This window comes from Bombus pascuorum, chromosome 14 (genome assembly GCF_905332965.1).
Source record: "Bombus pascuorum chromosome 14, iyBomPasc1.1, whole genome shotgun sequence".
Lineage (NCBI taxonomy): Eukaryota > Metazoa > Arthropoda > Insecta > Hymenoptera > Apidae > Bombus > Bombus pascuorum.
The window spans coordinates 3,283,516-3,310,892 of record NC_083501.1 but is presented as its reverse complement, the minus strand read 5'-3'; the positions used below and the strand labels follow the sequence as shown (position 1 = coordinate 3,310,892).

Sequence of the window (27,377 nt, the reverse complement as noted above, 5' to 3'; positions counted from 1 at the left end):
TAGATGGGGTGAACGAATAATACGTCAAACAGGGTACTAGATAGATGGAGCAGATTGTTCGAAATTAATGGGACGCTATCGTGTTTCTAGGAATAGATAATATTTGATATTACATAGTTAGCTCTTCGACGAATTCTGTACTTTGATATGCCAGCAGTAGGATTTCGAATATTGTATTTATGTTTCGTAGGATATATACGTTGATCTCGGAAGACGATAGTAGCGAGTGTTAACCTAACCTAACCTTGTCAGGCTTCGAACTTTCATTCGAAATTGTCCATTCGTTGTTGCTTCTTTCGCTCGTCCAACTTTACATAAATTCTTGTATTAACGAAAATTGAGAAACTGATTAATCGGGTAATAGAAGAATGTACATAAAGTTAAACGAACGAAGGTACAATTTTAAATTAAATGTCGAAACCGATCGTTTGACCGGGTCTGGTAAGGTTAGTGTTAACTAAATGATTAACCATAATTATATTACTAAACTATAACTGTGTATAGCCAATAATTTGGTTAACTGTATTTATTAATTCAATTATATTATTAACTAAATATTACGATCATACCTTCAATATTATACATATTTCTTTGTATCATATTTCGAAGTATCAAACTTGACACAAATGCAGAAAAATCCGCAGTTCACTAGTCGCCAAGTAAAGTCAATCGCGAGCCAACTAAATCACCCCCTTACTACTCACGCTTTACGATCCCATTTCGAGCAACCATAATCTGTCCATAAAATCCACTGTGCGTCAATATTTGCGAGGAGGCTGGCGGGTGGCCGGCACAATGAACTCGCTGTAAACCGTCGTTGGCCGAGTATTTATGTTAATTAGAAGCGAGGTCGTCCTTAAAGCAGGGTGAAACACGAGTCTCGAGACACTCAATTGGTTGCACTGCAGCGCACTTCTCTGCAAAATAGAATTAATTCCAGTGTCTCTCTTTCTTTCTCTCTCTCTCTCTCTTGCTCATTCTACGATTCTCTTCAATCTAGCACGCGTGAAGCATTCTCGAAGCGCTAACGAAGCGGAATTAATGGCAGAACTATCGGTTTTCGCAACTTTCGCGTATCCTTTTACCTAGGGGCAGGAGCTAGTAAACCCTTGCCGCCAAGGTAGTAGCTACGAGTCGATGCCTCGTTCCTCTGATAAGATTAATCGAGTTGCGTCGGTTACACGAGTTTCCTCCGCACTTTTTACGCGTTCTGGGGATGTTGCACACGGTGGAGAATCGACAAGGTGAATTTTTTGTTGATTGAAGACAGCGGAAGGAACGTGTGTACGTCGTACGTTTGGTTAATTTTTGCCTCTTGGATATAAAAAGGAGATTGTTGTTTTACATAGATTTCTCATTCCTCTTCTCGTTCGATCTCGATGTACGCCGGAGGAGGAAGAAATATAGAGATATCTATCAGATGACAGATTTTAAATTATGAATTATTGTTCTTAAGTAAGAAATTGTTTAGGTATCTTCGTCGTCCCATAAGTTCGTTGCGTCTCTGTAGCGTGCTACTTGCAGCAAAACCTGAAACATATCTTGTTAAATGTTACGGAGCTACGTAATCTCTCGTTCGCAACCTCTTGCCACCATTTTCCACAAAGACGTTACGCCGTCGCTGTGAAGCTCAACACGTAAAAAACTATCAAGAACCCAGGCGTTCACATGGCGTAAGTCGGTTTTTCTAGCGGACGTCGATCGCATCCAAAAGACCGGTGCAACGCCAGCGAACGTTGAAGCTGTTCCGGGAACTGATGGAGCACGGTAACAGTCGGCGAAATTTGCTCTAAACTTGATACATTACTTCGTGGAAGTATGGCTTTTCCTCCGGGGGAGAGAGAGTCAGAGTTCCACAAAATCGCGACCATTTAAAGAGACGTTAGGAGGACGACGTTTCAACAGCGACGAACAAGTGGAACAACTCGCGTGCAATTAGCTTCCGACCTGGCCCTCCGCTTTCACCCAAGCTGTGGCGAAAACATTGTGGCAATTCGATGGCGAGGCAACAACAACCGAATTCCACTTTCTGAAACGTCTTATCGAAATACAAAGTTACGAATAGAGTCTTCACAAAGATCTATGTCATTTGATCCTCGTACTACGCGTAACGCTACGTATAATATACGTCTCCTTGTTGATACAGTAGAACCTCGTTTATACAAAAAATTCAGACCCAACCTCACACATACAAACTCCTAAGCGAGCCTCTATTACCTAACACGAGGATCACTGATGTATTTTGTTCTTACGTATATATATATATTGCATTTCACGAAGTCCTGCGTGTGGCCGAGGAGAAGCACCAACGAGCGCACTCTGTGGCGTAAACAAAAGCGCGAACCGCGAGTTTTTTTGTCACCTTATATCCGCAGCATTTATATATTTTGTATTCGCATATATATATACACACACACATACACAAATTTATCGCACGACATATTGTTGGGTAAACTGATACGTGCCGTTTCTATAGTTACCATCGCGAAACCAAAGATCGTGTAATCGTGAAAACGAATTAGACAAACTCGGTTATCCGAACGGCAGTCTCTCGTATCCGAACTTATAACGGGTGGGGATAGCCGGTGAGCCTCTCTTATCCAAACTTTCGGATAAACGAGTTTCTACCTGTTGTAGTTGGCTGTTCTCGCGTCAGTCTCGGAGTATTTCAGTCGAGTTTCTCTTTTCGTTCTGTTCTCTTTGGTCCTTGGAGCAAAAAACTGTGTCAATTTCGTGTTTGCCTTTGCACAATTTGCTAGTTGGCATTTTCTTCGTATCTTCGGTTTTTATCGTTATCGGTTTTGTCCATTCCATATTCCTCGATATGGTCGGCCTTATTAACGCGAATAACCGCAGCTCGGCGTTCTGGAAATGCGAAGAGCAACCGGATAAGACGAACAGAATGGAATACGTGCGTTGTTTCTCTATATTTTTGTATGTAAGAAGGTTTTCATATTTTCATGGCCTCTCTTTGCCTGTCTGTGACCCGATGCGAACACGTGCACGCGTACGTCGGATGTATCGCAGGATTCTCGCGTTTCATAACGCGCTTTTCAATGCCGTGGAAATTCCCCGAGCAAGACGAACGATAAACGAGAAATCGCTGCTCGAGAAAATCCTTCCTCGTACGGTACTTAGCCCGTGACCTTTTCTAAGATAAATCCGTTTCTGTATACGATTCTACTGTATATCGTCGTTTTATTCAAACTGCGTTGTTCGATATTCCCTATTCACAGATTCGAATAATTTCTTTCACGGTAATTTCCCTGTAAACGGTATTCGAACGAAAATTTTGTTCCAACAGAAGATTCTCTTATCATAACGTTAGACGGTATCAACGTATCGTATCGATTAATTCAAAAAATTCATCTCCAATTCTGAGAAGGTTTAAAATTAACATCTGTGTAATTTAAACATTCTTTTCTCCTTGAAATGATCTCCGAATAAATAAACTTCGTCCCATAGCGATATTTATTTTTGCTTTAAAAATTTCTCGGACATTCGACGAAAATTTAGGATACTCGAACCAATTTGTTCTTTTTCTTTTTACCATTCTCCATCCGTACGTATCTCTGGATTTACTTATATAAATCGTATACTTCGATGATTTAAATCGATGTCTTTCATGGCCATTCAGTCCATAAGTCAATCGTGCTCGTTCAATTTTACAAATATAAAAATCGACGTGCTTGGAAATCTCGAAATAGAGAACAAATTACTTTATATACATATATATACATTATATTTAAAAATGGCTTATAAAAAAAAATATAAGAAGCAATTCATTTCCGCGTCTAATATGTTTTTGAATATGCAAATATTTCGCGATAAAATCGTTGGTACAGGGATGATGAAAAATTGGCGTGGACAGGGCAGAGGAAAATCCGGCGAGATCACATAATTCTCGAAGTAATTTCTATTACGCGACGGAAATTGAATTACTATTCGCATTACAGGCGGTTCGACTTATTCGCTTAGCCCCGGCCACCTGACATTTTCTTCTTCCTCGCCTTCTTTTTCTTCTACTTTTTTATCCTCTCGTGTCGCGGAAATAAATTGCACTTACTAAGTGCTGCAGGAAGTAATTTTTCCGCTAATATATCGTACAGTTATCGTGATATATTCGCCAGATAAGTTACAACCGTGATAAGAGGAGGTTGAAAGGGGGCGAAAATGTGGAAACGAAACGTTCTTGATTCATAATGAATAAGGATAGGATGTCAGAAATCTCGAATGAAAAATGTTGACTTTATTACCGGGGAATTTTATAATTTGCTTAATGATCGGTTAAACGTAGATTGAGGCATTCTTGATTCACGATGAAGCGCCGGATATAATGGAAGAAATCTCGAATAAAATATATTTATTTGATGATTGGAGAGTTTTACAATTTGTTTTAACAATGGGTCAAACAGATTAAGAGATTCTTAATTCATAGCAAATTGCCTACGTAAGATAAGAAGACTATGACGTGGGAAATTTTGTGTAGAAAAACGCGCAGTCAATTATTTCTGATAGAATTGAAACGAGAATTTGATAATTTGTTCGACGATGAGTTACGACGTACGTAAGATAAGAAGACTATGTTGTGGCAAATTTTGTATAGAAAAACGCGCAGTCAATTATTTCTGATAGAATTGAAACGAGAATTTGATAATTTGTTCGACGATAAGTCACGAAGTACGTAAGATAAGAAGATTATGACGTGGGAAATTTTTGATAGAAAACGTGCGACGTTGGATAATTTGGTAATTTGTTTAAGGATTAATGAAATAGCCGAGGGTAGTTTTATTTCATAGCGAAGATGGTATGGTGTAAGATATTTTGAAAAAGAAATCGGTCATTGCATAATTTCATAATTTGTTTTACAATCTATTAAACAGATCGAGGAATCATGTAGTTCTTGAAGATTTTCCAGTTTATCAGTTTTTCTTCTTAAAGTAGGCAGACAAAAGTATCGGAACTTTGGCAATTGAAATGTTGATTCAATTATCGAAGAGTTCGATAATTTGCTAATAGTCAATGAAACAAATTAACAAGTTGTACGATTTTTCTCCCAATTCTCGGAGTTTGAAGTTTGTAAGTTTCTTCGTAAAGTACTTACAATCGTTTAGTACCTTTTTCTTCTTCTTTTCGAATTAGTATGAATTACTTAGTAGATTTCTTTAGTCTTCAGAAATCTGGAGAAATTACATAGTTCAACCTCCAATCCCAAGAAACAATTCGATTTCTGTTTTCGCCCTCAGCTTTAAAGTTCTTGATAATCTTTCATTTGCCTGCTTTTCTTTTCTTTTTTCTTACAGGATAATTATGCGTTTTTTGACAAAATTTCATCGTAGAAAATCCTGACAAATCCTGCGATAAAAAATTTCTTTGTTTGTTTATAAACATGATATTATATAACATGTACGTATACTTTCTATCTACTTACTAACATAACAAATATTCGATCATCTTATTCCGTTTCTCCTCAAAAATTTTAAAAAACCCTTGTCCCTCGAGTTTCAAAAAATCGTCAACTTCCCTCCTTTTTTTTCATGTATTCTACTAGGAAATTGTTTTATCGATTAATTGTTCGTCAACAGGCTTTGAATCCGTGGTATTAATAAAAAAAAAAAGAAAAAAAAGGAGAAGAATTAGATAATATCGATTTGACCCAGTGTAATCGGAGGTTTATATTAGAATAGGGGTTTGAGGTACCGTTCAAGGTCTCGTTTTCATGAAACTTTAGTGACACAGTTCGATGGTTCGACGTGGTTTTTATGAGCTCTAATTTCGGATGCAGTGCGATTCGATGCCCATTGTGATTTTTCTCAGCGACTTTGGTAAGTTTATACGACCAAACTTTTTCCTTTTGTGTTAAAATCCAATGATAGAGAACTTTCGACCTAAAAGTAAACGGAAAATTTAGCATATTATTAGAACATTTGATTTTATGTACCTGAACGTACATTGATCTTGGATATTTAAATTTATCACATCTAATCGAATCAACTATTCGCAACACTATAATCTTTAATATCAATATTCTGGTCAATTCGTTTTTTTTTTCCATTTTTTTCATACATCTTCTCATTCCGTAGAAACGTAGCTGTTTCGGTTAGTTTCTTGAATTTTCGAGTTGATACGCTTGATATACTGTATACGTGTGTGTGCTTGCGCGTGTGTGTAGGTATCGCATTCCTCCGTATGAATCGCATGTGTTCGATCCTCGAAAGCTACCGTCAAAATATGCTTTCATCTCCGGTTTCCAATTCATCAGGTTAAAAAACCAAACATCGCCGGGAAAAAAACACGAGAGCGAAAGAGGACAAAATCAGGACGGTTGACAAACCAATAACGAGTATCAGCAGGCCATATATAAAATGAAAAATATAGAAAAGAAAAGAAAAAAGAAAAAAAAAAAGATGTTTGCTATTTCTTGTAGCAAAGGATGTCGTGACTGCTTTATTAATTAATATACTTTAGAAAACTTGTGCATAGTTCTACATAGTACGTACATGTACTTTATAGAAAAATTCAAACTGAAACAGTCTGAAGCAGAAGTCAGACCTTCATTCTAAATTCGAAGAACGTTTCAGGCCAAGAAATGACACTGATTTTCATTTTTTACTTCCTTTTTCTCTCCAACTAAATATAAAATAATAATTAGTACAGGGAGAATGAGACGAAGTTGCGAAGAAAATCTACGAATAATATTACAAAAGCGAGTGTCTAATAATTTCTTCACAGGCAGAATCTTTTCTCAAAATACTCAAATTTAACCGCCATTGGAAACCCTGTTACGTACGTACACGTGAAAATTCACATTCTTCCATAGGATACTGTATACTGTACACCGTATGGCGAATGAAATGGAACTTCTTTGTACGAGATTTAGGGAACAAGCGGTACGAGTGAAAGACTCCATGGAGAATTCCAAGAAACACCATCGTCTTACGTATAATACACATATACCATGCAGAATAACTATCATCGATAATACGTATGTAATAACGTAAATGCTTGATGTAAATAAGACGATCGATTCTGGAAAATCGAGTTTCGTGAATAAATTAAATTATATACGATAACAGTTAATAACAAATCTACTACAAATTTGATCTCGATTTTCCAAGTCCTAAATTACCGTTCTTCTCTCGTGATCTAACCTATTCGGTAAAATGGCTGCCGGTAAAACAAAGCAAAAGTAAAAATATCGTTCGGCGGGTAGTTTGAATTCTATAGAATTTACCACATATATTACAAATAACAAATAGCGGTTACTGTTAATGTAAAAATGCGGCGAACCATTGCGAATGTACGAAACTCTGAGTTTTCACGAGGCCGAGCACATCTCTCCCCCTGGCCGCGCTTCCCCTCTCTCCTCCCTAACCAGAAGCAGAGTTTCGCGCACCAGCGATAACGCCGCAGAAATCATTTGTAGATGGAAAAATGGACGGCGAGAGGCGGCTCTTCACTTTGCGCACTTGCCTTACGGACGCCCAAGCCCAGTCCCTGTGACACAGTTTCGCACAATAGAGCAGTCCGCCGCTTTCACCCCCCGATCCACGCCCACCCTCTCGTTCTTTCTCGGCTTCTTAGAGGCCCACGCGGCCCCGACGTTCATTTTTAATCGTCCTTGCCTCTGCAGCCTAGCGATTTTCGTCGATATTAAACATCGCCAGAGAGAAACAACGGGACAATGGAGGGGCAGCGGCAGGAATCGAGACGTCTAATTGGATAACGACGACGTCCCACAAAAGGGATGGATGGGGTGGGTGGGTGAGGATGGCTTCGGGGTTGTTTCGAAGGCCGAGTTTCTCGTCCGTGGATCAGAGACGACGAAGAGGAGTTTGAAAGAGAAGTTTGGTCAACGGTGGATGAGACGGATTTTTGAACAGTTTTATTACGGTAGCAAGTTTTTGAGGCAGTGAACAAAGAGTTTTTTTCTTCTTCTATGCAAGCAGAAGTTGACGGTTTGTTTGGGTGTTCGGTTACGGTGGATGCCGTAGCCGTTTCGATTCTGTGTACGTATAAATACGAACGTACGAATTACGTGGATGGTTTTTTGTTGCGGAGTGTCGGTCTTCTTTCTCGGAAACAGCGGACTCGATTACATCGATAAACGAAGTAGTTGTTGGGGCGATTAAAGAAAGAACTTCTCCTCTTTCTTTTTTTCTTCTTTTTTTTTTTTTTTTGTGGAAATACGATTTTTTGGGTATTTTGTCGTGCTGGATGATGTAGCTGTTTCTTGAAGTACCATGAATTACGATGGATGGTTTTATTAGAGGGACGTTGTTCAATGTTTGTTTCTCTGGGAGAGGTGGAGTTGATGGTATTAGTAAATCGAGCTTACTGTCGTAGTAAGTTGTTGGGGTAGTCAAGAAAGAATTTCTTTCCTTTTACTTTTTTTCTTCTTTTTCTTTTTTCTTTATGGACAGAGAAGTTGGCAATTCCTTTGAGTATTTTATTCTAGTGGATGATTGTATTAGAGAGTATTGAGTTAGACGTACGAAGATTTTGAGACGATTTTAGTTTTCTAATAAGAAGAGTAGCGGTGATTTTTAGCTAGTTCCATTGTGGCAATTCATTCAAAGAATTTCTTTCTTCTTTTATGAGAGGAAATGTTGACGATTTCTTTAGGTATTTTATTATGCCGCATAGCGTACTTGTTCCGCTAGTACTCGTCGTAAATTACGGTGGATAATTTTGCTACAGATTGCTAGGTACAAAAATATGTCGAGGTGGCTTCGGTTTTACAGAAAGAAACAGCAATGATTTTTAATTGCTTTTATGACAGTACGATGTTCTTTCGAGGTAGCAAAGAAAATATTTTTTTCTCCTCGTGGAAATAGAAATTGACAATTCCTTTGGCTATTTTATTATGATGCACGATTTTATTAGGAAACGTAGAGTTAAATGTATCAAGATTATGATTTCCAATTGTCTATAAGAATTTATTTTTTAAAAGATGTTTCTTTTGCTGAATGTTATACTTGTCTTGGTAATATGGTACTATGCTATAATTATGGTAGATAATTTTACTACCTTATGTTGACAGACATACAAAGAAATTGCGATGGTTTTATTTACTAGAAAAAAATTGCAGTTGATGTTAAGGTAATTCCCTTTCTTTTAATAATTTTTAGAAGAATTTCGTTACATTTCTATCTTGTAGTACACGTACGTCGAGTATAGTCGCTTGGAACGATATAATAACGACCTTGAGCAATTCCATTAGAAAACCACTTTATATAGACTTATCCTTTTTTATTCTCATTCAACAATACCCAACAACTACGGATAATTCCTTCTTTCACAATCCTCTACACGCATCCCCCGTAGCGTTACACAAGCATTTATCCCGCTTTAAACATGACGTTTAATTTACCCAACAATTTATAATACACTGTTAAGCTGATTTCTATTTCGATGGAGTTTTCAGCCGCATTTCCCAATACTTGATTCTCCGAACAGTCAATTAACGTTTCAACTATAATTTCGCTGCAGAATCCGTTGCATTCTATTTTTCGTATTCGCGCACGTTGCTCGTGTCGTTTCCATTAGCCATTCCCTGACTAAGAGTCCAGGAAGAAAAAAGCCCGATGATGTTACGTCAGGTCAGGTCAGGTCGCTGTTCTATTACACGTTTAGCTGTTAAAAAAAAAAAAAAAAAAAAAAAAAATAAAAAGAGATTGCATATTGCTCGATAAAAAAAAAAAGGAGGGGGAGAGTACGTTGAAAGCTGCGATTGCAGAGTAAAGAAAAAATGGAAAAACTCAGGCTCGCAATGTTGATTAAGACGTCGTTAGGAATTTTTTCTGTGTCCTTTTTAATTATCGACATATCGATCTTTCGTAAATTACGTAATTTGTCTTGTCTCGCGATCATAATCATCGCGGAAGATAAATTTTTGGAATTAACATTCTCCGCAATTCCTTTGTTTTAATATGATTAATACTTTGTAAGAAAGTTTTGCTCTGCTTTATGAGAACAAGAAAACATCAGAGTGTTACTAATAAAAAGATAATTAATAAAATTCTTCGTGGATTACAATGGAATAGAAAGGAATTTTCCTTGGAAACTGGCAATGTTTTTGATCCAGAAATTAATCCGGATTCTTCTTAACGAAATTTTCTTGAAGCTTTTCGTAAGAAAGTTTTCCTCTGATTTACAAAAATAAGCAACAACGGGTAGTTTTACCGATAAAACGAGGGTTCTTTGTGGTCACGAGTTACGATAGAACGAAAAAAGAATTTTCTTTGTAGAGTAATGTTTCTAATTCGAAATTTAATTCGAATTCTTTCTCCTAAGAAAGTTTCGCTTCGCTTCGATAATAAATGGCAGAGCAATGGAACGTTAACGTCTCGTGTTTACAAATTAAAAAGAAGAAACAGTATTGGTGGAGGCGAAAGAAACATGGAGTTTCTACGATTTCACAAAGAGAAGGATGTCGCAGAGAAGGGACGTCGAGCGAAAAATAGCGACGAAAGTGTCGAGCGAACGATAAAATTAGCCAAACTTCGGTTCCCTTCAAAAGCACAGCAGCGCAGTTTAACGTTAGCTCCTCTCAAATTCGCATCGTCAATTATTTGAAATAATTATGAATATCTGGAACAATATTTCAATCGTACGAGATCAATATTCGCTTGTGAAAGATAAAACGTACGATTGATTAAAATCCTTTGATGGTTGAACGAGAATTTTATTTTTCCACAGCTGGAAATCGAAAAAGACGAGTTACAGTAATTCCCTTTCATCGTTGTAAATATGAATTACAGTAATTCCCTTTCGTCGTTGTAAATACGAATGCAATAATACATTTGTTAAATATTATCTATTGATAACTGATTAATAAGCGATGTATCAATGATATATTTTTAAAACGAATGAAATGTCTGTTACGAATATTACGAATTAATTATGAATATCGTATAGTGGCGGATAGAGGGAAATTAATAAAATGAAAAGCATCAAAGGCACGGCATAATTCTGCAAAGGGCAACGAATAAAACATACCACAGAATAGATAACTATGATGTGTAGCTTTTACTTTGAAAGTTACTAAAGTTCGAAGTGTATCGATTTGAAGCTTCCTTTCATCCGCCGCAGTGTAACTCGACAATAATCATAAACTGTAAACAAATTAAAATATCTATATAATAGGTTAAAGCCTCGTTTAATATAGGCCAGTTCAAGAAGGTCTAAAAATATAAGCGATTCTAAGATTAACGAAGCGTCAAATTCTCTGTGTCGAAGAAAAGAAAAGAAAGAAGAAAAAATATATATAAGAAAATAGCTAAGGAACAGGCGAAATAGAATTTGTTCGTAAATCGTAAATAAAATTTCACGTGGGACTTTTTGAAATACCCGCCAAAGTACGATAGATGGAAACGTCGCTTAAAGTTTAAAGAAAAATCTGAAAATTCGAAAGGTTTCAAATTGTACGAAGCGTCAGATGTTCCGTACAAGATAAAAAAAAAAAAGTAGCCTTAAAAAAAGAAACAAAGTGAAGCAAAATTTGTTCATAAATCATAAATTTCCACCGTAGAATTTTCGACGTGTGTGTCAGAGTATAATAGATTAGAGCCGCGTTCAAAATAGGCCGATCTAAAAAAAAATTCTAAACATCGTCCGCGTCAAAGAAAGAGGTAAACAGCTAAAAACAGAGGTGAAAACTCGTAAATAAAATTTCACGCGTGATTTTCATCGGCGAACTTTCGACGCGCGTGCCAGTGTCGCGCGATATTTTCCATCGCGCTTCACCGTCGAAAAACAATAGTTGGCCGCGCAATTAGCGTCGCGCCGCTTTTCCTTCGCGTTATTCTCGAAACCAATTAACGGTCCGTTGATTCGGCAACCGCGTATTATGAGCTCGAAAAGGCCGATGAAGCGGCCACGATACTCTCGACCACGCGAGAACTGCTGGCCAATCCCCACCCCTTAAACCGACCGTTATCGCAGCAAAAAGTGAAATACTTAAAATGGCTGACGTATTAGGTTACCCCAAAAGTTTGGATTCTTTCTTATACAAACAATATTTCTCTTCTTAGAATGCGTCTTCTTAGAAAGCTGAAACCTAATCCGTCGAACGTTGCGATCTTTATCTCGATAGAACAAAATGGATCACACGTAATTCAATGGAATAATATACGAGAAAAATTGTTGCTCATCTATTATTTCCTTGTAAAACGAAAGATGCTTTTGGAACAACCTGGTAATTGAAAAACTATCGGTCCAACGATGTTTCAGTGGGAGAACGTTCGATTATACTGACACGATATTATTACTGGCGGAAAACAGTGGTTGTCGAGGAATTCAGTTAATTGAATCGATTTCCTAATTTGCACGGGGCACACGAGGTCCCACGATGCGATGGATCGTCGTGAGTTCAACAATGAAATTTAATTTTAATATTTGGAATTTTGGCGAGCTGTCGACGCTTGAACAGTGTATTTCCAGTCGATGTGTGGAAATTGATAATAACGTTTATAATTCAGCGCAGGAGATGTTTGAGGGAAATACGAGCGCAGTTGATTTTGCAGCTCGATAATAGAACGTGGAGTTTTGATTTGCCATTTAGTTGGAATATTTGAAGGTCGAGGGGAAAATACCTATTTATCGGGAGTTAAAATTGGAATTTAATAATAAAATTTATTTATGCGTTTCTACGTAAACTGATATGGAAATTTTCCGAGCTCGAACAAAATATCGCAAGTGGCGGTTAGGGTCTTTCTCTAACGAAGAAGCAAATTTATTTTCAACTCGTAGTCCGGCGAGAGTTTTAGGGCACGAGCGAAATGTTGAAAGTCAAAGTGGCAGTTTAATAACAAGCAACATGTAAATTTAATTTATAATTTATAATTTATAATATCAAGGATATTTGAGATTCAAAGGGAATATCACGAGTCAATATTCGTGCCTCGTAATAATATTTAATTCGAATTTTTTATTTAGCCAACATTTGACATTCGAGTAAAACACGTAGTTAACATCGATGATTAATAATAAAGTCTGGTTTTAATGTACGTAAAGCGACGAAAGTTTGAAATTCGCGTATAATATCAGAAGTGAGTGTACATTCGGAAATAAAATCCAATTATAATTTGCAATTTGGTGAGCATCACTCAACCAAGGTATATGTTGTAAACTGAAGTGGAAATTCAGTAGGAAAATTTAATTTTACTTTGTAATTTAACAACGATGTTTATGAACATATTTATCTCAGCCAGTGTATCGTGAACATCACGAATGAAGTTGAAATAATAAAATTGAATTCTCTTGGCTCGAATGTGGCTTCCATGTTGAGATTTACCGCTGCAACGTGGTTATAACTTGAGTCGCCATCATAGTATTTATAGTATCGAAGCTTCGAAATTGTAAGGTAGCAGAAATTGGTGTTGTGATTCGCTATTGTAATTTAATGTTGTAACATGATATTGTACACTGGTGTACGGTTCCAACGTAGTTCAATGTTGTGAGTCAGTGGTGTAATTCGATATTAAGTGACAAGGTTCGAGTTAGCGTCAGAAACTAGTGTTGCAAACATGACATTGAAATGCTCTTCTTTCGAATTTTAGTCCAATTTAACATCGAACTATTGGGACTTGATGTTGTAATTTTTAATTTAACTGTAACACAGATTCAGCGTTGACACATGTTCTTATTAAAAGTCTAAGGATGGACTATCCTTATTGGCAGTTACTGCTCAACTTCGCCTTGTTGTGTCGTAATCCACCCTTCTAACTTAACATTGTGAGCCAAGATTGCGACTCACGTTACAACTCTGTTTCAACGTTGAGCACTAGATCAACTTAATGTTAGGTCTCAACGAGTTAACTCGAGAATCCTCAAGGACTAGTGGCAGGACTTCACGTTGCAACTTGGCGTAATTAAATAAAAAATAAAGTAGCACAACCAACGTTGAAATTTTCTTTTTATTTCTTTGAATTTTCATGTTTCCAACGTACCGTTGTCATCTTGGTACTGCAATTTTGGTTTTCAAAAGTTTCAAAATGATTTTATTGTATTTATAACCTCAATATGTAATGCAAAATTGTACAAGTGGATTACATCTTCTTACATATGCGTGTTTTAATCAACTTATAAACTCAATATTAACAAATATTGTTATTAAAAATTTAGTAATAAAATTCTCGCCTTATTGCTTATTATCAGACTGCAAAATCATGTTTTTACGAATATAATGGAGAGAGTGGAGTGTACGAAACAAAAGTATTTTATCTAATAGATAATGGAAGGAGTATCACATTTAGGACATTTCGTGCAATGCACTCTGCTAACTTAACATCGTGACCCGAGATTGCGCCTCAAATTACGACCTTGCCACAAAGTTGAACAACACTAACTCAACTGAACGTTACATGTCGACGCGTTAACTCAAGAATCCTCGTATGCTTCTTTTTTTGCCTGACCTTTTTATCTGACTTTCCACACCTTGTTATCGCAAGACAACACCACTTTCTCCACTCAATTAGCGTCCACGGGGCATCGTTTCGACCTAACTCACGCGACATCCTGATCGCGTTAACTCGTGAAAATTAAACGCCTCTGCGGCGCGATCGATCTTTCAATTTTCACTCGGGAAAATACCTCGGTTTTCCATTGAACATAGTATGACTCTCCACTCAACCAGAGTTCCATGATATAGCGAGGTCTCGCAAATTGAAAAATCAAGTAACAGGGCATCTATTGACGCAATTGACATCCCGTCTGCAGTATTCCACCTTTTTTAACCCTCAACTGCGGCGCCATTGTCGTGTAATGGATGACCCGAACGGTTTCGGGTAAATTCCAACTATTTAGCTTACGTAATTGTATTATTTAACTTCACATCGTATTTAATTTTTTATTTAACTTTTATTTTAGAATGTTTCAAAGTATAGCACCTCCCATAATACTTTGCAGGTAAAAGAATTTTGTACTACTTTCTTTTTTTAATTATTCGTTCGGCAACATAAACCAATATATTCCGGAAAATATAAATTTAATATAAATTTAGTGAAAATTCGCGCTCTATTTTGTTACAGACACAATGTTGCGAGACACAATGCGCGCGCGTGTGTGTATCATTTAATCAATTAGCTGTAGAAAATTACCAATTATCGCGGATATCGAAATTTCCTTTTCTTTTTCGTTCGCCGGAAACGGATGCTCGATCGAACGTTTCTAGAGCGTCCAGTCGACAGCGTCATTTTCGTCACTCGACTCTGATGAACCTTGATCAACCTTCATCGCTTTTAATTGAACGCATCAGTGTCAAGATGTGTCCACTGGAGACAATTGCGGCCTTTAAATGCGCTCGCACGCGACGTATAGTTCTCTTCTATTTATAAAAATGAGGGAAAAGAGGAAGGAGAGAATTTCACGTGTCGCGTCACGTGCAAAATTTATCACCAACGCGAGCGTCGTTGTAAATTCCTGTTTTGCATGTTTTATTGGCAACGTTGGCAACTAAGTGATTGCGGATTTTGTCATTTGGTGATGTTGCCAATATCAGCAACCATTTAGTTGCCAAGTCAATACAAGTTCCTGCGCATAGTACACGCTAATGTCGTACAACCTAAGCGCAGATTTGTCCGATTCGACTTAAATATTATACTTCCGATTGTTACATCGTACTTTTCATATTTTATACATTTTTCTAAATTTTTTCTGTAAATTTAATTTTCAAACATATACAAATCCGTGAAATCTGATCATAACGGGACTGTATTTTTATACGTTTGCGATAAAGTTAAAAGTAGAAAAATCAACGAATCGCGCGTAGTAATTCGAAAATACAATAAAACATTCGAAATAATGTTACGTAATAGCAATAAATGGCAATGTTCACGATACAATGTACAATATTTGTAATAATACAATATACATACAATAGAAATAATACGATATATAAGATATAGTAATAACGGTAATATTCATGGCAAGGTAAAATATTCAGCTGTTCGTAATTTCTGTGGATGAAATTTTTTACGTAGGTTTCTCATTAATTTCATTCCGTTGGTAAAAATATGAAATTGCGTAAAAATCCTCGATCTAATAACCAGTTACGAGATATAATTCGTAGCAACAAATACAACACGGTGACAACAAGCCCGACGATGATACAAAAACGAAACGTTTTACGTTTAAAAATTAGAAATTCTATAAACGTCGTATATTTTGTTATAAATTTTATCGAGAAAGATTGTCGTTGGATCGAAACGAAATATTGAAAAATATACCGAGCTCGATGAATTTATCACGTGCAGTTGTATGTGAATTGTGGTGTATCGTTGTTGAAGATGATGGCGGCAGGGGGATGGTATTGTATAAATTGATTATCTGCCATCTTTTAATTAACGTTCCTCTTCAGGCTGCGCGTTAAATTTTAATAGGCCGAGTATTAGTTTAATTAATTCCTTTGTTTCCCGTTTATCGAGCAAATTTTCTGCGACCCTTTCATTAGCCAGGTTTGTTTATCGGAAGGCAGCAGCTTCTCCATGCAATTTTATGAATTTTCGTATCTGCAGCTTCCATCGAGGCGAGTCAAAGTGGACATGTAATTAATTACTAATTTGCAACGTTATTAACAATCATCTTGTTAACGAGAGATATTGCATCATACGTTATATTCGTTCTCTGTTCGTATTTTAATTGCTTTATGATGCTCCTCGATAGCTAAAAACCTATGAAATATTGCGGAGAAATGTTTCATCTTTCCTCTTTGAGTCTCGTCGATTAATCTTTGAAATTCACATTTAAAAAGCAGCTTTCATCATCTCGTACTTCAGATGCCACACACGCTTTTCCGCGGTGTATCGAACTTTCGTGTTTCTAAATTTTTAATTAACGCCAAACTTGCCTCAACTTTTCCTTTTTTAATATGACGCAGTTTGCTGCGAAATAGGAGGAGCGAATTTTCCCTCCTTAGTACGAAATCAATTTCCGAGAAACCTTAAATGGCAAATACGATTAGCCAACTTGGATTTACATTTAATAGAATCCAAAGTATCGAAAGCTTTTTATATTTCTCGAATATTTTTATTCTATTCTTCCTTTGTTTTTTAAATCCCGCCAGGGATTTTCTCCTATATCGAATTTCAAGTAAATTCCAAGTTTTACCTCAACGCACCACCCACTCCTCCCAAAATACACTGTAAATAAATTTTGTATAATATACAGTAATAATAATAATAATAATAAAATATCTAGAATATCTGTAATAAATATAATATTTAGTAAAATAAATAGTACAAATGAAAATAAAAGTATAAATAGAAAATATTCACATATAAATATTAATAAAAATGAAATATTTGTATGTAATATAAATAAAAAATAAATGTAGCGTACGACTCAGATCACAGACTCGGGATGCAACGAATTTTTCACATTTATTGTCTGGCAGATTGGTTTCGCGTTGGCGAAAATTTATTCGTCGAAAAGGAGCGCAAAGGACGCGACGGATGAAAAATCAGAGAAAAAGAGCGGATTGAAAATCAGAAATAGCGTGATCAAAGCGATCGTTCGCTAATTGGATGAGAGTGGCGTATCAGCAACAAGTCGACGAGGATCGAGCCACCCCTTTGGCCAACGTCCAAAAAACTTCCCCCCCCCTGACCGGGAAAAATATATCGGTAGCCGCATACACGTCCGCAGAGGACGTTCGACCTGCGACCTAATTTACAATCTACCCCCGCGGCCGAATTTCCAACCGAGACAATTAAAACGTCAACTTTGACGTTTCAACCTTCTTTGTTATTGGTCGAACCGTTCCGAGGATTAGATTTCCCGAGATTCATTTCGGAGCCTATGCGAGTGGAAATTGATTCCTTCCAATGGATGTAGCAGAAATTAGGGTGTTTTAGGGCGAGTTACAGCGAAGTTTGATGCGAGAATTATTGAGGGAAATACAACATTCAACGAGGATAAACACACGAGCGAATTTTGGAAATTGAGAATAGAGGAAGGTTGTTGGTGTAATTTTAGCGATAATGTGACTTAACAGGGCAATTACACTTTGAGTTTTTAAAGGATTTTATAGAAACTAAGGTATTCTACGACAAGTTAGAGCAAAGTTGAATAAAAGAATTTGAGAAAATAGAAAATCAAAGTTAGGTTTCGAAACTGAGAATAAAGGAAGGTTCTTGGTGTAATTTTAGCGATAAATATGACTTAACAGGGCAATTACACTTCGAGTTTTTAAAGGATTTTTATAGAAACTAAGATACTCTACGACAAGTTAGAGCAAAGTTGGATAAAAGAATTTGAACTCAGACACACTAGTCAAGTTTCGAAATTGAGAATGGAGGAAGGTTGTTGGTGTAATTTTAGCGATAATGTGACTTAAGAAGCAATTACACTTTGAGTTTTTAAAGGATTTTATAGAAACTAAGGTGCTCTACTGCAAGTTAGAGTAAAGTTGGATAAAAGAATTTGAGAAAATGGAAAATCGAAGACACACTAGTCAAGTTTCGAAACTTCACATTGGATTAATTTTCTTTTTAGGCAGATTTAAGGTATATTTGAGATAGAGGACCATTTAGTTTCGATTTCAGTTAAGTATAAAATTGAATTTACTTGGTCTTTCGTTTTAGGAAAATTCAAGGTGTTCTTGTTGTGATAAGGAAACTTTCAGCTTAGGCTTGGATTAGGTTAGGTTGTTTTTCTTTTAGAAAACTCTAAAGTGTGTTCTTGTTGTGATAAGGAAACTTTCAGTCGAGATCTCCTTAATATAGAATGTCCTCTTTGTGATATAGGAAAGCAGACTACATTTGTAATTTAGATTTGGTATAATGATACAAATTTACAAATCCCCTAATTATTCGGTAAATCCAATTTTCCATCGCTCGAAACTTCCACTATTCCTGAAATATATCTTCTTTTCTAAAAAATAGAAAATTCACGAATTCTTCAGTTTTACACCTCTACAACTTCAGCTTTATACCTCTTCAAACCCTAATTATTAATTTTTCCAAAAAAAAAAAAAAAAATCTCTAAAATTCACATTCTCCCAGCAAACAAAAGCTTCGCAAAAATTGTTCAGTTTGATCAATGCATAGCACCAACTTTCTATAAATATCAACTCTAAACATCAACAGAATCTATAGAATCCACATTTTTCCCAACAAACAGAAGCTTCCACATTGTTCAGTTTCCCTGTGTATAAGTCCAATCTTCTATTTATAACTTAAAACAAAAAAGTTTACCTAAAATTTCAACAGAATCAGCAAAATCTATATTTTTGCAAAAAAATACAAATTTTTTCAATTTGTCTGTATAAATTCAGCTTTCTATCTCGCTTTAAACTGAAAAAGAAAAATGGAGCTCTCGCGTCCAACCAACTTTGTCATTCATGAGATAGAGAAGGGTCCACTGCTTGGACGACACCTTCCTTTTTTCAGTAGAAACACGTGTCTTTATATCGCGTATCCTGTGCATTAATTCCGAACCGAAACAGGGTTAATTGCAGTCCACGAGCCATCAAGTATACAGTCATGAAATTCTTGACCTGCATGCATAAAATCGCTTTGATCAGGAATTCGAAGAAGCTGGACATCCCAGCCACTGTGCTACGAATCTCCGGTTGCTTGCGTCTCTTGCTTCCCTTGCTTCCTCTGTTTCTCTTTCTCCGAAATTCAGAATTATTCATTGAATATTTGGATCGTTCAGGTATTGCTCGAGTATCCTTACTATCTCACGGATGAACATGGAATCTTTAGACAACATCGCGCAGTTTCTAATTTCATTGTCAGTCTTGTACATGATCTTATCGAAAATTCAATTATTCAAATTGTGCTTCTTACATTGCATCGTAACTCGAGTATCTCTTTTTTGAATTGATCATCTCAGAATATTTTTCAGTAATATTTATGGAATTTCAGGAACGATTTTGAAGTATTTAAATACCATCGCATGTTTTTAAATTTCATTGTCAGTCTTGTACATGATCTTATCGAAAATTGAATTATTCAAATTGTTGTTCTTATATTGTATCGTAACTCGAGTATCTCTTTTTTGAATTAATCATCTCAGAATATTTTTCAGTAATATTTAAGGAATTTCAAGAATGAGCATGAAATTTTCAAGATTTATCGCGTGATCTCTAGTTTTGTTCGAATGATTTTATCGTATTGATATTATTTGAGGATTTCAATTCAATTGGTCATCATCGATTACGTTAGAATTTCTACTGCACTTTATTTCGAAAATTTTTTTTACTATCATCCTATTTCGATTCTATTGAAATTCAAACAGATATACTCAAATACCGCAAACCTATTAAATCTCAAATACTGAAATATTTAGAATCTATTAAATAGGAATATTTTGCAAATTATACTGTCTCCGTATTTCGAGTTATTATTTTCTGTATTCAGCCATCCATCCTCTTATTATTTCAACTCTATATCGCCATACGAATATCAAATATTCCACTTCCATTGGATCCGCAATATTTTACTACTCCGCCACAACCACATTCCAACTGTATTTCAATTCTATATCAATTCCAATATTTCATTCCAGCCAACCCCATTCCTACACACTTCACTTGCACAACAACCGAAATCCCCCATTAGTAGCCTAACTTTCCCCCTATTTCCTCGTACATCCTCGTGTCCCTGCACACCTTCACACGCCATCATTCTCAATACAACCACCTAAAATTACCTAGGAAACCGTTTCGAATATTAAATTACTCTACCAGTCTCCTCCCGTTTCCATCATTTCCATCGTCCTTCCATTTCGCTTTAAAACCATCGAACTAAAGCAGAAGAATCGAAAATACTCAAGCGAAGACTCTGTACATCGGCTCGCCAAAGCGAGCTTTATCCTACGCTTATCGTCGAACATTTTTATTTTCATATCGCGCGCGTTACACGCAGACGGTGCACTTCTGTGCGTTCGCGGGAAATTTAAAAATTTAGAAATGCGTATAGAGTACGCGTAATACACAAGAACATAGAGAATACGTAAATACATTTGGTACAAGTAAATGGTATTATAAGTATTTGTTGTTATTTCTGTATTTAGAGGTAGGATCGTAATAGCTATTATTTTATTCTTTCGATAAAATCTATCACATCACACCGTTCTGAGCTGAAAAACCTTTATTGCAGTTTCTTACATGGACTCTAGGGATAAAAACAAAAGGACATCTTAAACCTATCGATTAAATTTATCGATTGTATCTAGAACTATCTTCTAGTTACTATTTATTGTAACTAGTGCGTCTGCATATAGATGGCGAGCGTGAACTAACGTTGTCATTTTCAACAGTATCTAAGCATACTATAATGGTATATATAGCGAGTAGATAGCAAGCAGAAGCTTGGATTGCGTTTCTTCCAATTCTGTTGATAGGATTATGAATTTGCGTGAACGACCGCGGCTAAGTTACGCGAAACACACTTTGCCAAGTTGCATTATAGTTGCATATTTAGTCGAAATGTAATTTTTTTTTTTATCGAAGTACTTCGAGGAATGTGAAAGGACGACATTTTACGAGATGAATTTATATTTAATAAGAGCAACGAATAAATATGTGAGCATATGAGTTGTACGTGACATGCTTTGGCAAAAGGAAGTTAGCACGAGAAAATGACTTCTCGAGATGCGATGTTTTTGAAGTTAGATATATGCACTGTCTGGCGGAGCTGTCCGTATCGTTTCCAGCTGTTTTAGGATCTGAAGAAGAAAATGATGAAAGAAAACAGTCTTGTTACTCTCTAAAAAGAAAACAAAAAATAATTGCTTCTCTCATTTTTTAAAAATGTTTCGAAATTTTTATTCATTTTTAATATATATACAATACTATACTGATATTATAATACGCGATTCTAATTGTGAATTGCCAGGTCAATAATTCTATGAAATTGAAATTAGCCTCACTACTAACAGAAATTTTACCTGTAAAAAAAGCATGAAAAATCCGGGAAGCACTTTCTTGCAGCTCAATCTCTTTTTAGTAGACTACGTTACATATGGTAACAAACTTGTAGTACTATAATAACAATAAGAAAAACAACAACAATAATAATATTTTATTACTTAGTCCATACATAAAACATGTGTTTGGAAACAATATCACTTATCGCAAACTTTCCTTAACCTCTACATGGCCGGTCGGCTATCGCGTTCAAGTTAACCTAACCTATACTCTTCGCGTAACCTTTAAATCGAACAATCTCAACTTGTAACTTAAAACTTAAAACTCGAAATCGTATTAACAAACTTTCGGTATAAAATTCATAGTGTGTCAATTTAATAGAAAAGTTATGCTAAAATTCATACCGTACCGATCCCGTACGAAGGTTATTGAAGTTTATAGTCTATCAATTTTAAATCTTCTCTCATCCGCCTCTGTATGTATCGAAGCAAATATTTGAAAACTTAGCGTAGCACGCTACGGCTTGTATCGTCTTAGATTACAACTTTTACAAATAAAATCGTTCACCTCGTGCAAGCTCCCTGCTTCGATAGAATCGGTGCAACTACCGACACTTGGCGCCAAAACCCCCTAGATTCTAGTGTCTGGAAGTAACCAAGCAAACGCTTAACCTCACTGCTAGGGTCGTCGGTGTTTTCGTGGAGGATCGGATTTAACTGGAAACACGGTTGCATTTTCTCACAGACACTCGAGTCTCGTTATACCCGGCGAAAATATATATATTAGCGCTCGTTAGCGTGCAAACACGGGGTGAAATGCAGATGGAGGGGAAATTATGGATCGTACGGGGGGTTAGTTTAATGACGGCTGGTGCTTCGATGTGTGACGAATTTATTCAACCGAACTTTCTGCCATTCTGACCGATGTGCATGGGTAATGTTTACAAAAATGTTCTTTTTTTTTTCGTTTTTTGTTTATCTGATTCCAGAGTTCGATGATGCATCGTACGTTCCGAAGCGTGGAACGTCGTTAGTTGGTTGTTAGCCGCGCGCAGAGTGACTACAGAATCTGGATAGCTGGAGAATTTTAAAAACAAACATCGATGAAATTGTTGGCTATTCTGTCGGGAGAAATCGTACGGCGCGTTTTTTAATTGGACGGCTTTTGCTTGATTGAGAGTTACGAAGTTATTATTTACTGTTTTCACTGCTCGTTTGCTTTTACCGGTCTATCGTCTAGCCCCCTTCGATTTCTATATTCTAACCTTACTTTTGTCTCGACCAAGAGATAGTCTGCTAGGGACTTTTGCGTAAGGAGCTCCATGGATGTATCTAAAAAGATTTTTATCGTTTAAGAGAAGTTCAAATTAGACCGTAGTTTACAAATATACATTAAAAAACGTATAAATTGGTTTAATTCCCTTTTTCTAGAGATCCGAATGATATTTTGCGATTATGTGCGAGCAAATGTTTCTTCTCGTTGCATTGTAAATCTTGTGCCATTTCTTGCGCTTTAATTATTCTTCGATACGACAGTTTGTTCTTCTTATACGTAGTTTGCTACACTATACACTTTGCAGTGTCTGTTGAGTAGAACGTGAGAATCGATGGAATGTGACGTAAGATTCTGTGGAAGCCGAGATGTTGCTGGCGAATCTCGTAGTATGTACATATCTTGAAAGAAACGCGGGTAGCGTAAGCGTGTCCCATTCATAAACCTAAAATCAATGACGGATTGGTAGAAAGAAATTCGTGGCCTGTGATTGGACGCGTACGGTCGCCATGATGGCATCGTTGGCCAATCCTCGCGTTCGCCTCGTTTTCCACAGCTCGTGCACTCGTGGCCGACTCACTTTTTCTCTCTTTATTTCCTTTTTTCCCGGCTTCTTTGTCTCTCCTCTCTGCTTTTGTTCTCCTATCTCCTTGACTCCCTTCTCTCGCTGCCGTTTAGTTTTTTACGAGTTCTTTTTTCACCCCGAAGCGTGTATTTTCCTTAATTCCTTCTCTTTATGATTTCCCCTACATTCTATCCAATATCCCTCCAGATTTGTCCTCGATTCCTCCGCCTTATCTTTGACCTTCCTTTTACTCCATTTTCATTTACTTCAGTTGGTTTTCATAGTATCATCTGTTTTGGATTCTTTCTGCGGTTTAGTTTGCTTTGAAAAGTTCCTACAGGCTCCATTTAATTCCGGTTACATTTTGGCATCTTTGGCAACTGCTATCGTTATTATCGACTTTATCCTATGACCTTTTTGCACTGAAACGTAACCGTTTATAGTTTTATCTACTAGGAAGAAAAAGTTAATCGAAATTGGTTCAAGCCTGGCTTAAGCTCCACTCAAATCTAACATGAAACTAATTTAAAAAGTACTCGATGTCTGATCCAAACTTGATCTCGAGCCTGATCCAAACCTAACCTAAGCCTATCCAATCCCATTCTAAAACTAATTAAGAATTAATTAGTATTCGATCTAAACTTAATCCAGTTTTAATACAGATTAATCTACGCCTGATCGAAATCTAATCGAGCCTTAATCCAAATTAATTTAAGGCGTCCGATCCAAAGCTAACCTAAGTCAGTTCAGAGCTAAGCTGAAACTACTTTCAACTTAACCTATTCTTAGTCGAAATGAATGTAAGCCTAATATCTAAACTAACTCGATTGAAAATTATCCTAACTTTATCTGATCGCAATGTAAATTAATAAAAGTCTGATCCTAACCTAAGCGAATCCAAAGCTACCCCGTAGCAACGACTATAATTCACGTCACTAAGAGTCGACACGAGTTGCGCGAGAAATTCGTTCAGCGAAAAAAATTCTCGTTTCTGAGACAGCATATGAAACGCGTTCCAATTCTCATTACGACGAGTCCCTAATGCTGCAATCCGGCGAGTTTGTCTAGTTTTTAAGACAAATGGCGCATTGCGTGCATCAGGCAGGCGCAGTGCGCTAGTTAAACAACCAGCCGACGAAACTTTCAAAGCCTACAGCCTCGACACATGAATTCCACCCGTGAATCTCTTCGATCGAATCGCGTTAAACGCTTCAAACCACGTGATTCTCCAACTGCGATCTGTAATCCCTAGCAACTGTTCTTTTTTAGGTTAACCTATCATTCTTTGGTCATTTTAAAACGATCGACCGACTGATTCAAGACACTCGACGATTACTTGATTACGAGTGAAGTTAATCACCATTTGGAACGTTCACAGGAGAGAATAGTTATTCAGGAGAAAATACTCCACTTTGCGTGATCTTCTCATATTGTAGTATATTTAATTTTTATGTCCAGCGTATATTACTATATTTAATAACAAAACACTTTTGATCGATCGATTTATCTTATATGATTTTACAATTTGGTATAGCATTCTTTAAGGGCGGATTTCACTTGGATAAAATTGCCTCGAAGGGTCGGAAAGCAGAGAGTTCAATTTTCAAAATGATTTTTGTCTCATCGATCTTGGATGAATTTTAGCAACGCTATGAGCATTTGAAGATCCAACAAACGTTAAGATAGTTTCGTCCAGCTTTTCAAAGCAAATATCTCACTGTGCGTTGAAGGGAATATAAGGTCGGAGACAAGTTAACGTTGGGAATGGTAAATGTTGGGGGATGGTTAACGCTGGACGAAATAAACGGAGGGTGGATAAACGTTGGGGGTGGTTAAGGTTTGAGAGAGATAAACGTTGCGAGTGATGAACATTGGGGGACGTTAAGGTTGCAGGAGATAAATGTGGGGTGTTGGTAGTAAACGTAGGTAGATGATGAACCTTGGCGATGTTCAAGGTTTGCAAGTTGAAAGCAAAAAAAAATTAACGTTAAAAGTTAACGTTGCAGGAGGTAAATGTAGGTTACGGTAAACATTGGCGGTGGTAAATATTGGGCGAAGTTAACGTAGGATAAACGCTGTAAATGGTTAAAGTTTGCAGGGTTACAAGAGGTACATGTTGATAGTGATAAAAAATTAGGAGAAGTTAACGTTGCAAGAGGTAAATGTAGGTTACGGTAAATGTTGGCAATGGTAAATATTGGGCAAGGTTAACGTAGGATGCTGATAAACGTTGAAAATGATTAAAGGTTTGCAGATTTGGAAGAGGTAGACTTTGAGAGCGATAAACATTAGGCGATGTTAACGTTGCAGGAGGTAAATGTAGGTTACGGTAAACATTGGCAGTGGTAAATATTGAGCGATGTTAACGTAGGATGCTGATAAACGCTGGAAATGATTAAGGTTTGCAGATTTGGAAGAGGCAGACTTTGAGAGCGATAAACATTAGAAAATGTTAACGTTGCAGGAGGTACAGTTGAGGAGATGTCAATAAAAGCAACACACGCTTAATTAATTAACACTTTCTCAAATGGTCAACCGTGGAAACATTGCTCTGTATGTATTTACGCAGTTTTTACAAATCACAGAGTTAGGAGAAGAGCACAGACGAGGATCAAAAACCAGAAGAATTAAATGCCCCAAAAGCTTACGCGATATTTCTCACGTTTGTGTTCCACGTTTGGACAAACATGTGCCATTTCCAAAGAACGAAAAGGGAGGGACAATCGTAACTCGTATTAACGTCGCGAAAGGGAGAAAGCGAGAGAGGGAAAAAAGAAAGGGCGAGAATTAATTCAGCAGTGATTTACAACAACTATTACCATGCAGTATAGAAAGGGGAAAGCGGACATTCGACGTTATATTGTTCCGTAGCTCTAGGAGAAAAGTGGGTAAACCCTGCGGCCAGGCCATCCTTCATTTACAAACAAAAGTGTAGGAAAAAGTTTTCCGAAGCGAAAACAATGGGATCACGGAAAAAGCACGCGAGACTCTCCATCCTTCTTTCCACCCTTTTCCTCTTTCCCTTCGCTGCTCGTGCTCTGTCTCTGTCCTTCTCTTTTTTCTATCATCCGTCACAAACGAAATTTCCTAACCGCATCCCTGCAAAACCTTACGTTTCGTGCAGAAATTCAAAAAGTTTCACGGATCTAGTCGACCGTTTTTTGATGTTAGAAATCGAATGTCATATTGCGTTCAGATTTTGAAGGAAGTTTTCAAACAGACAGAGACAGAGAGGAGGATTTTTCAACGGCTGATAGTTTAGGATAGATTTATGAATTATAATAAGTTACTTGATCTTTATTTTAGGTATTTTGTATGTTTCATTTTTAAATTCGTATTGTCGGCTCTGTGGCTGATCTCAATGGAGCGTAGATCAGAGTTTCGTAGTTTTGTAAGTTTCAAGAGCTCGACAATCCTCGAGTAAACTTTCAAGTATCTAAGAAACTAAGACGATTATAAACAATTTTTAATTCCGCGTTAAAGGAACAGCGAATGAAGCAAATATCGGTTTCAGGCAGAAATATTAGAAATTTCCTTCTTTTTGTTAGGTACGGTGTTGTGTAACGAAATTTAATGCCCGCGCTGTTGCAAGCCCTCGGTGTCTACATCGTCGTCGTTTAATAACGCACGTGTAGTTGACGCGATGTTAAAACCCTAAGAAAA

At 36.8% G+C, this 27,377-nt stretch overlaps 1 protein-coding gene across 4 annotated transcripts in view; it reads left to right on the top strand.

The window, feature by feature from the left end:
• The window catches only part of LOC132914219 (ras-related protein Rap1), a 71,207-nt gene that overhangs the window by 34,444 nt on the left and 9,386 nt on the right, over positions 1-27,377 (top strand). The window lies entirely within an intron of this gene.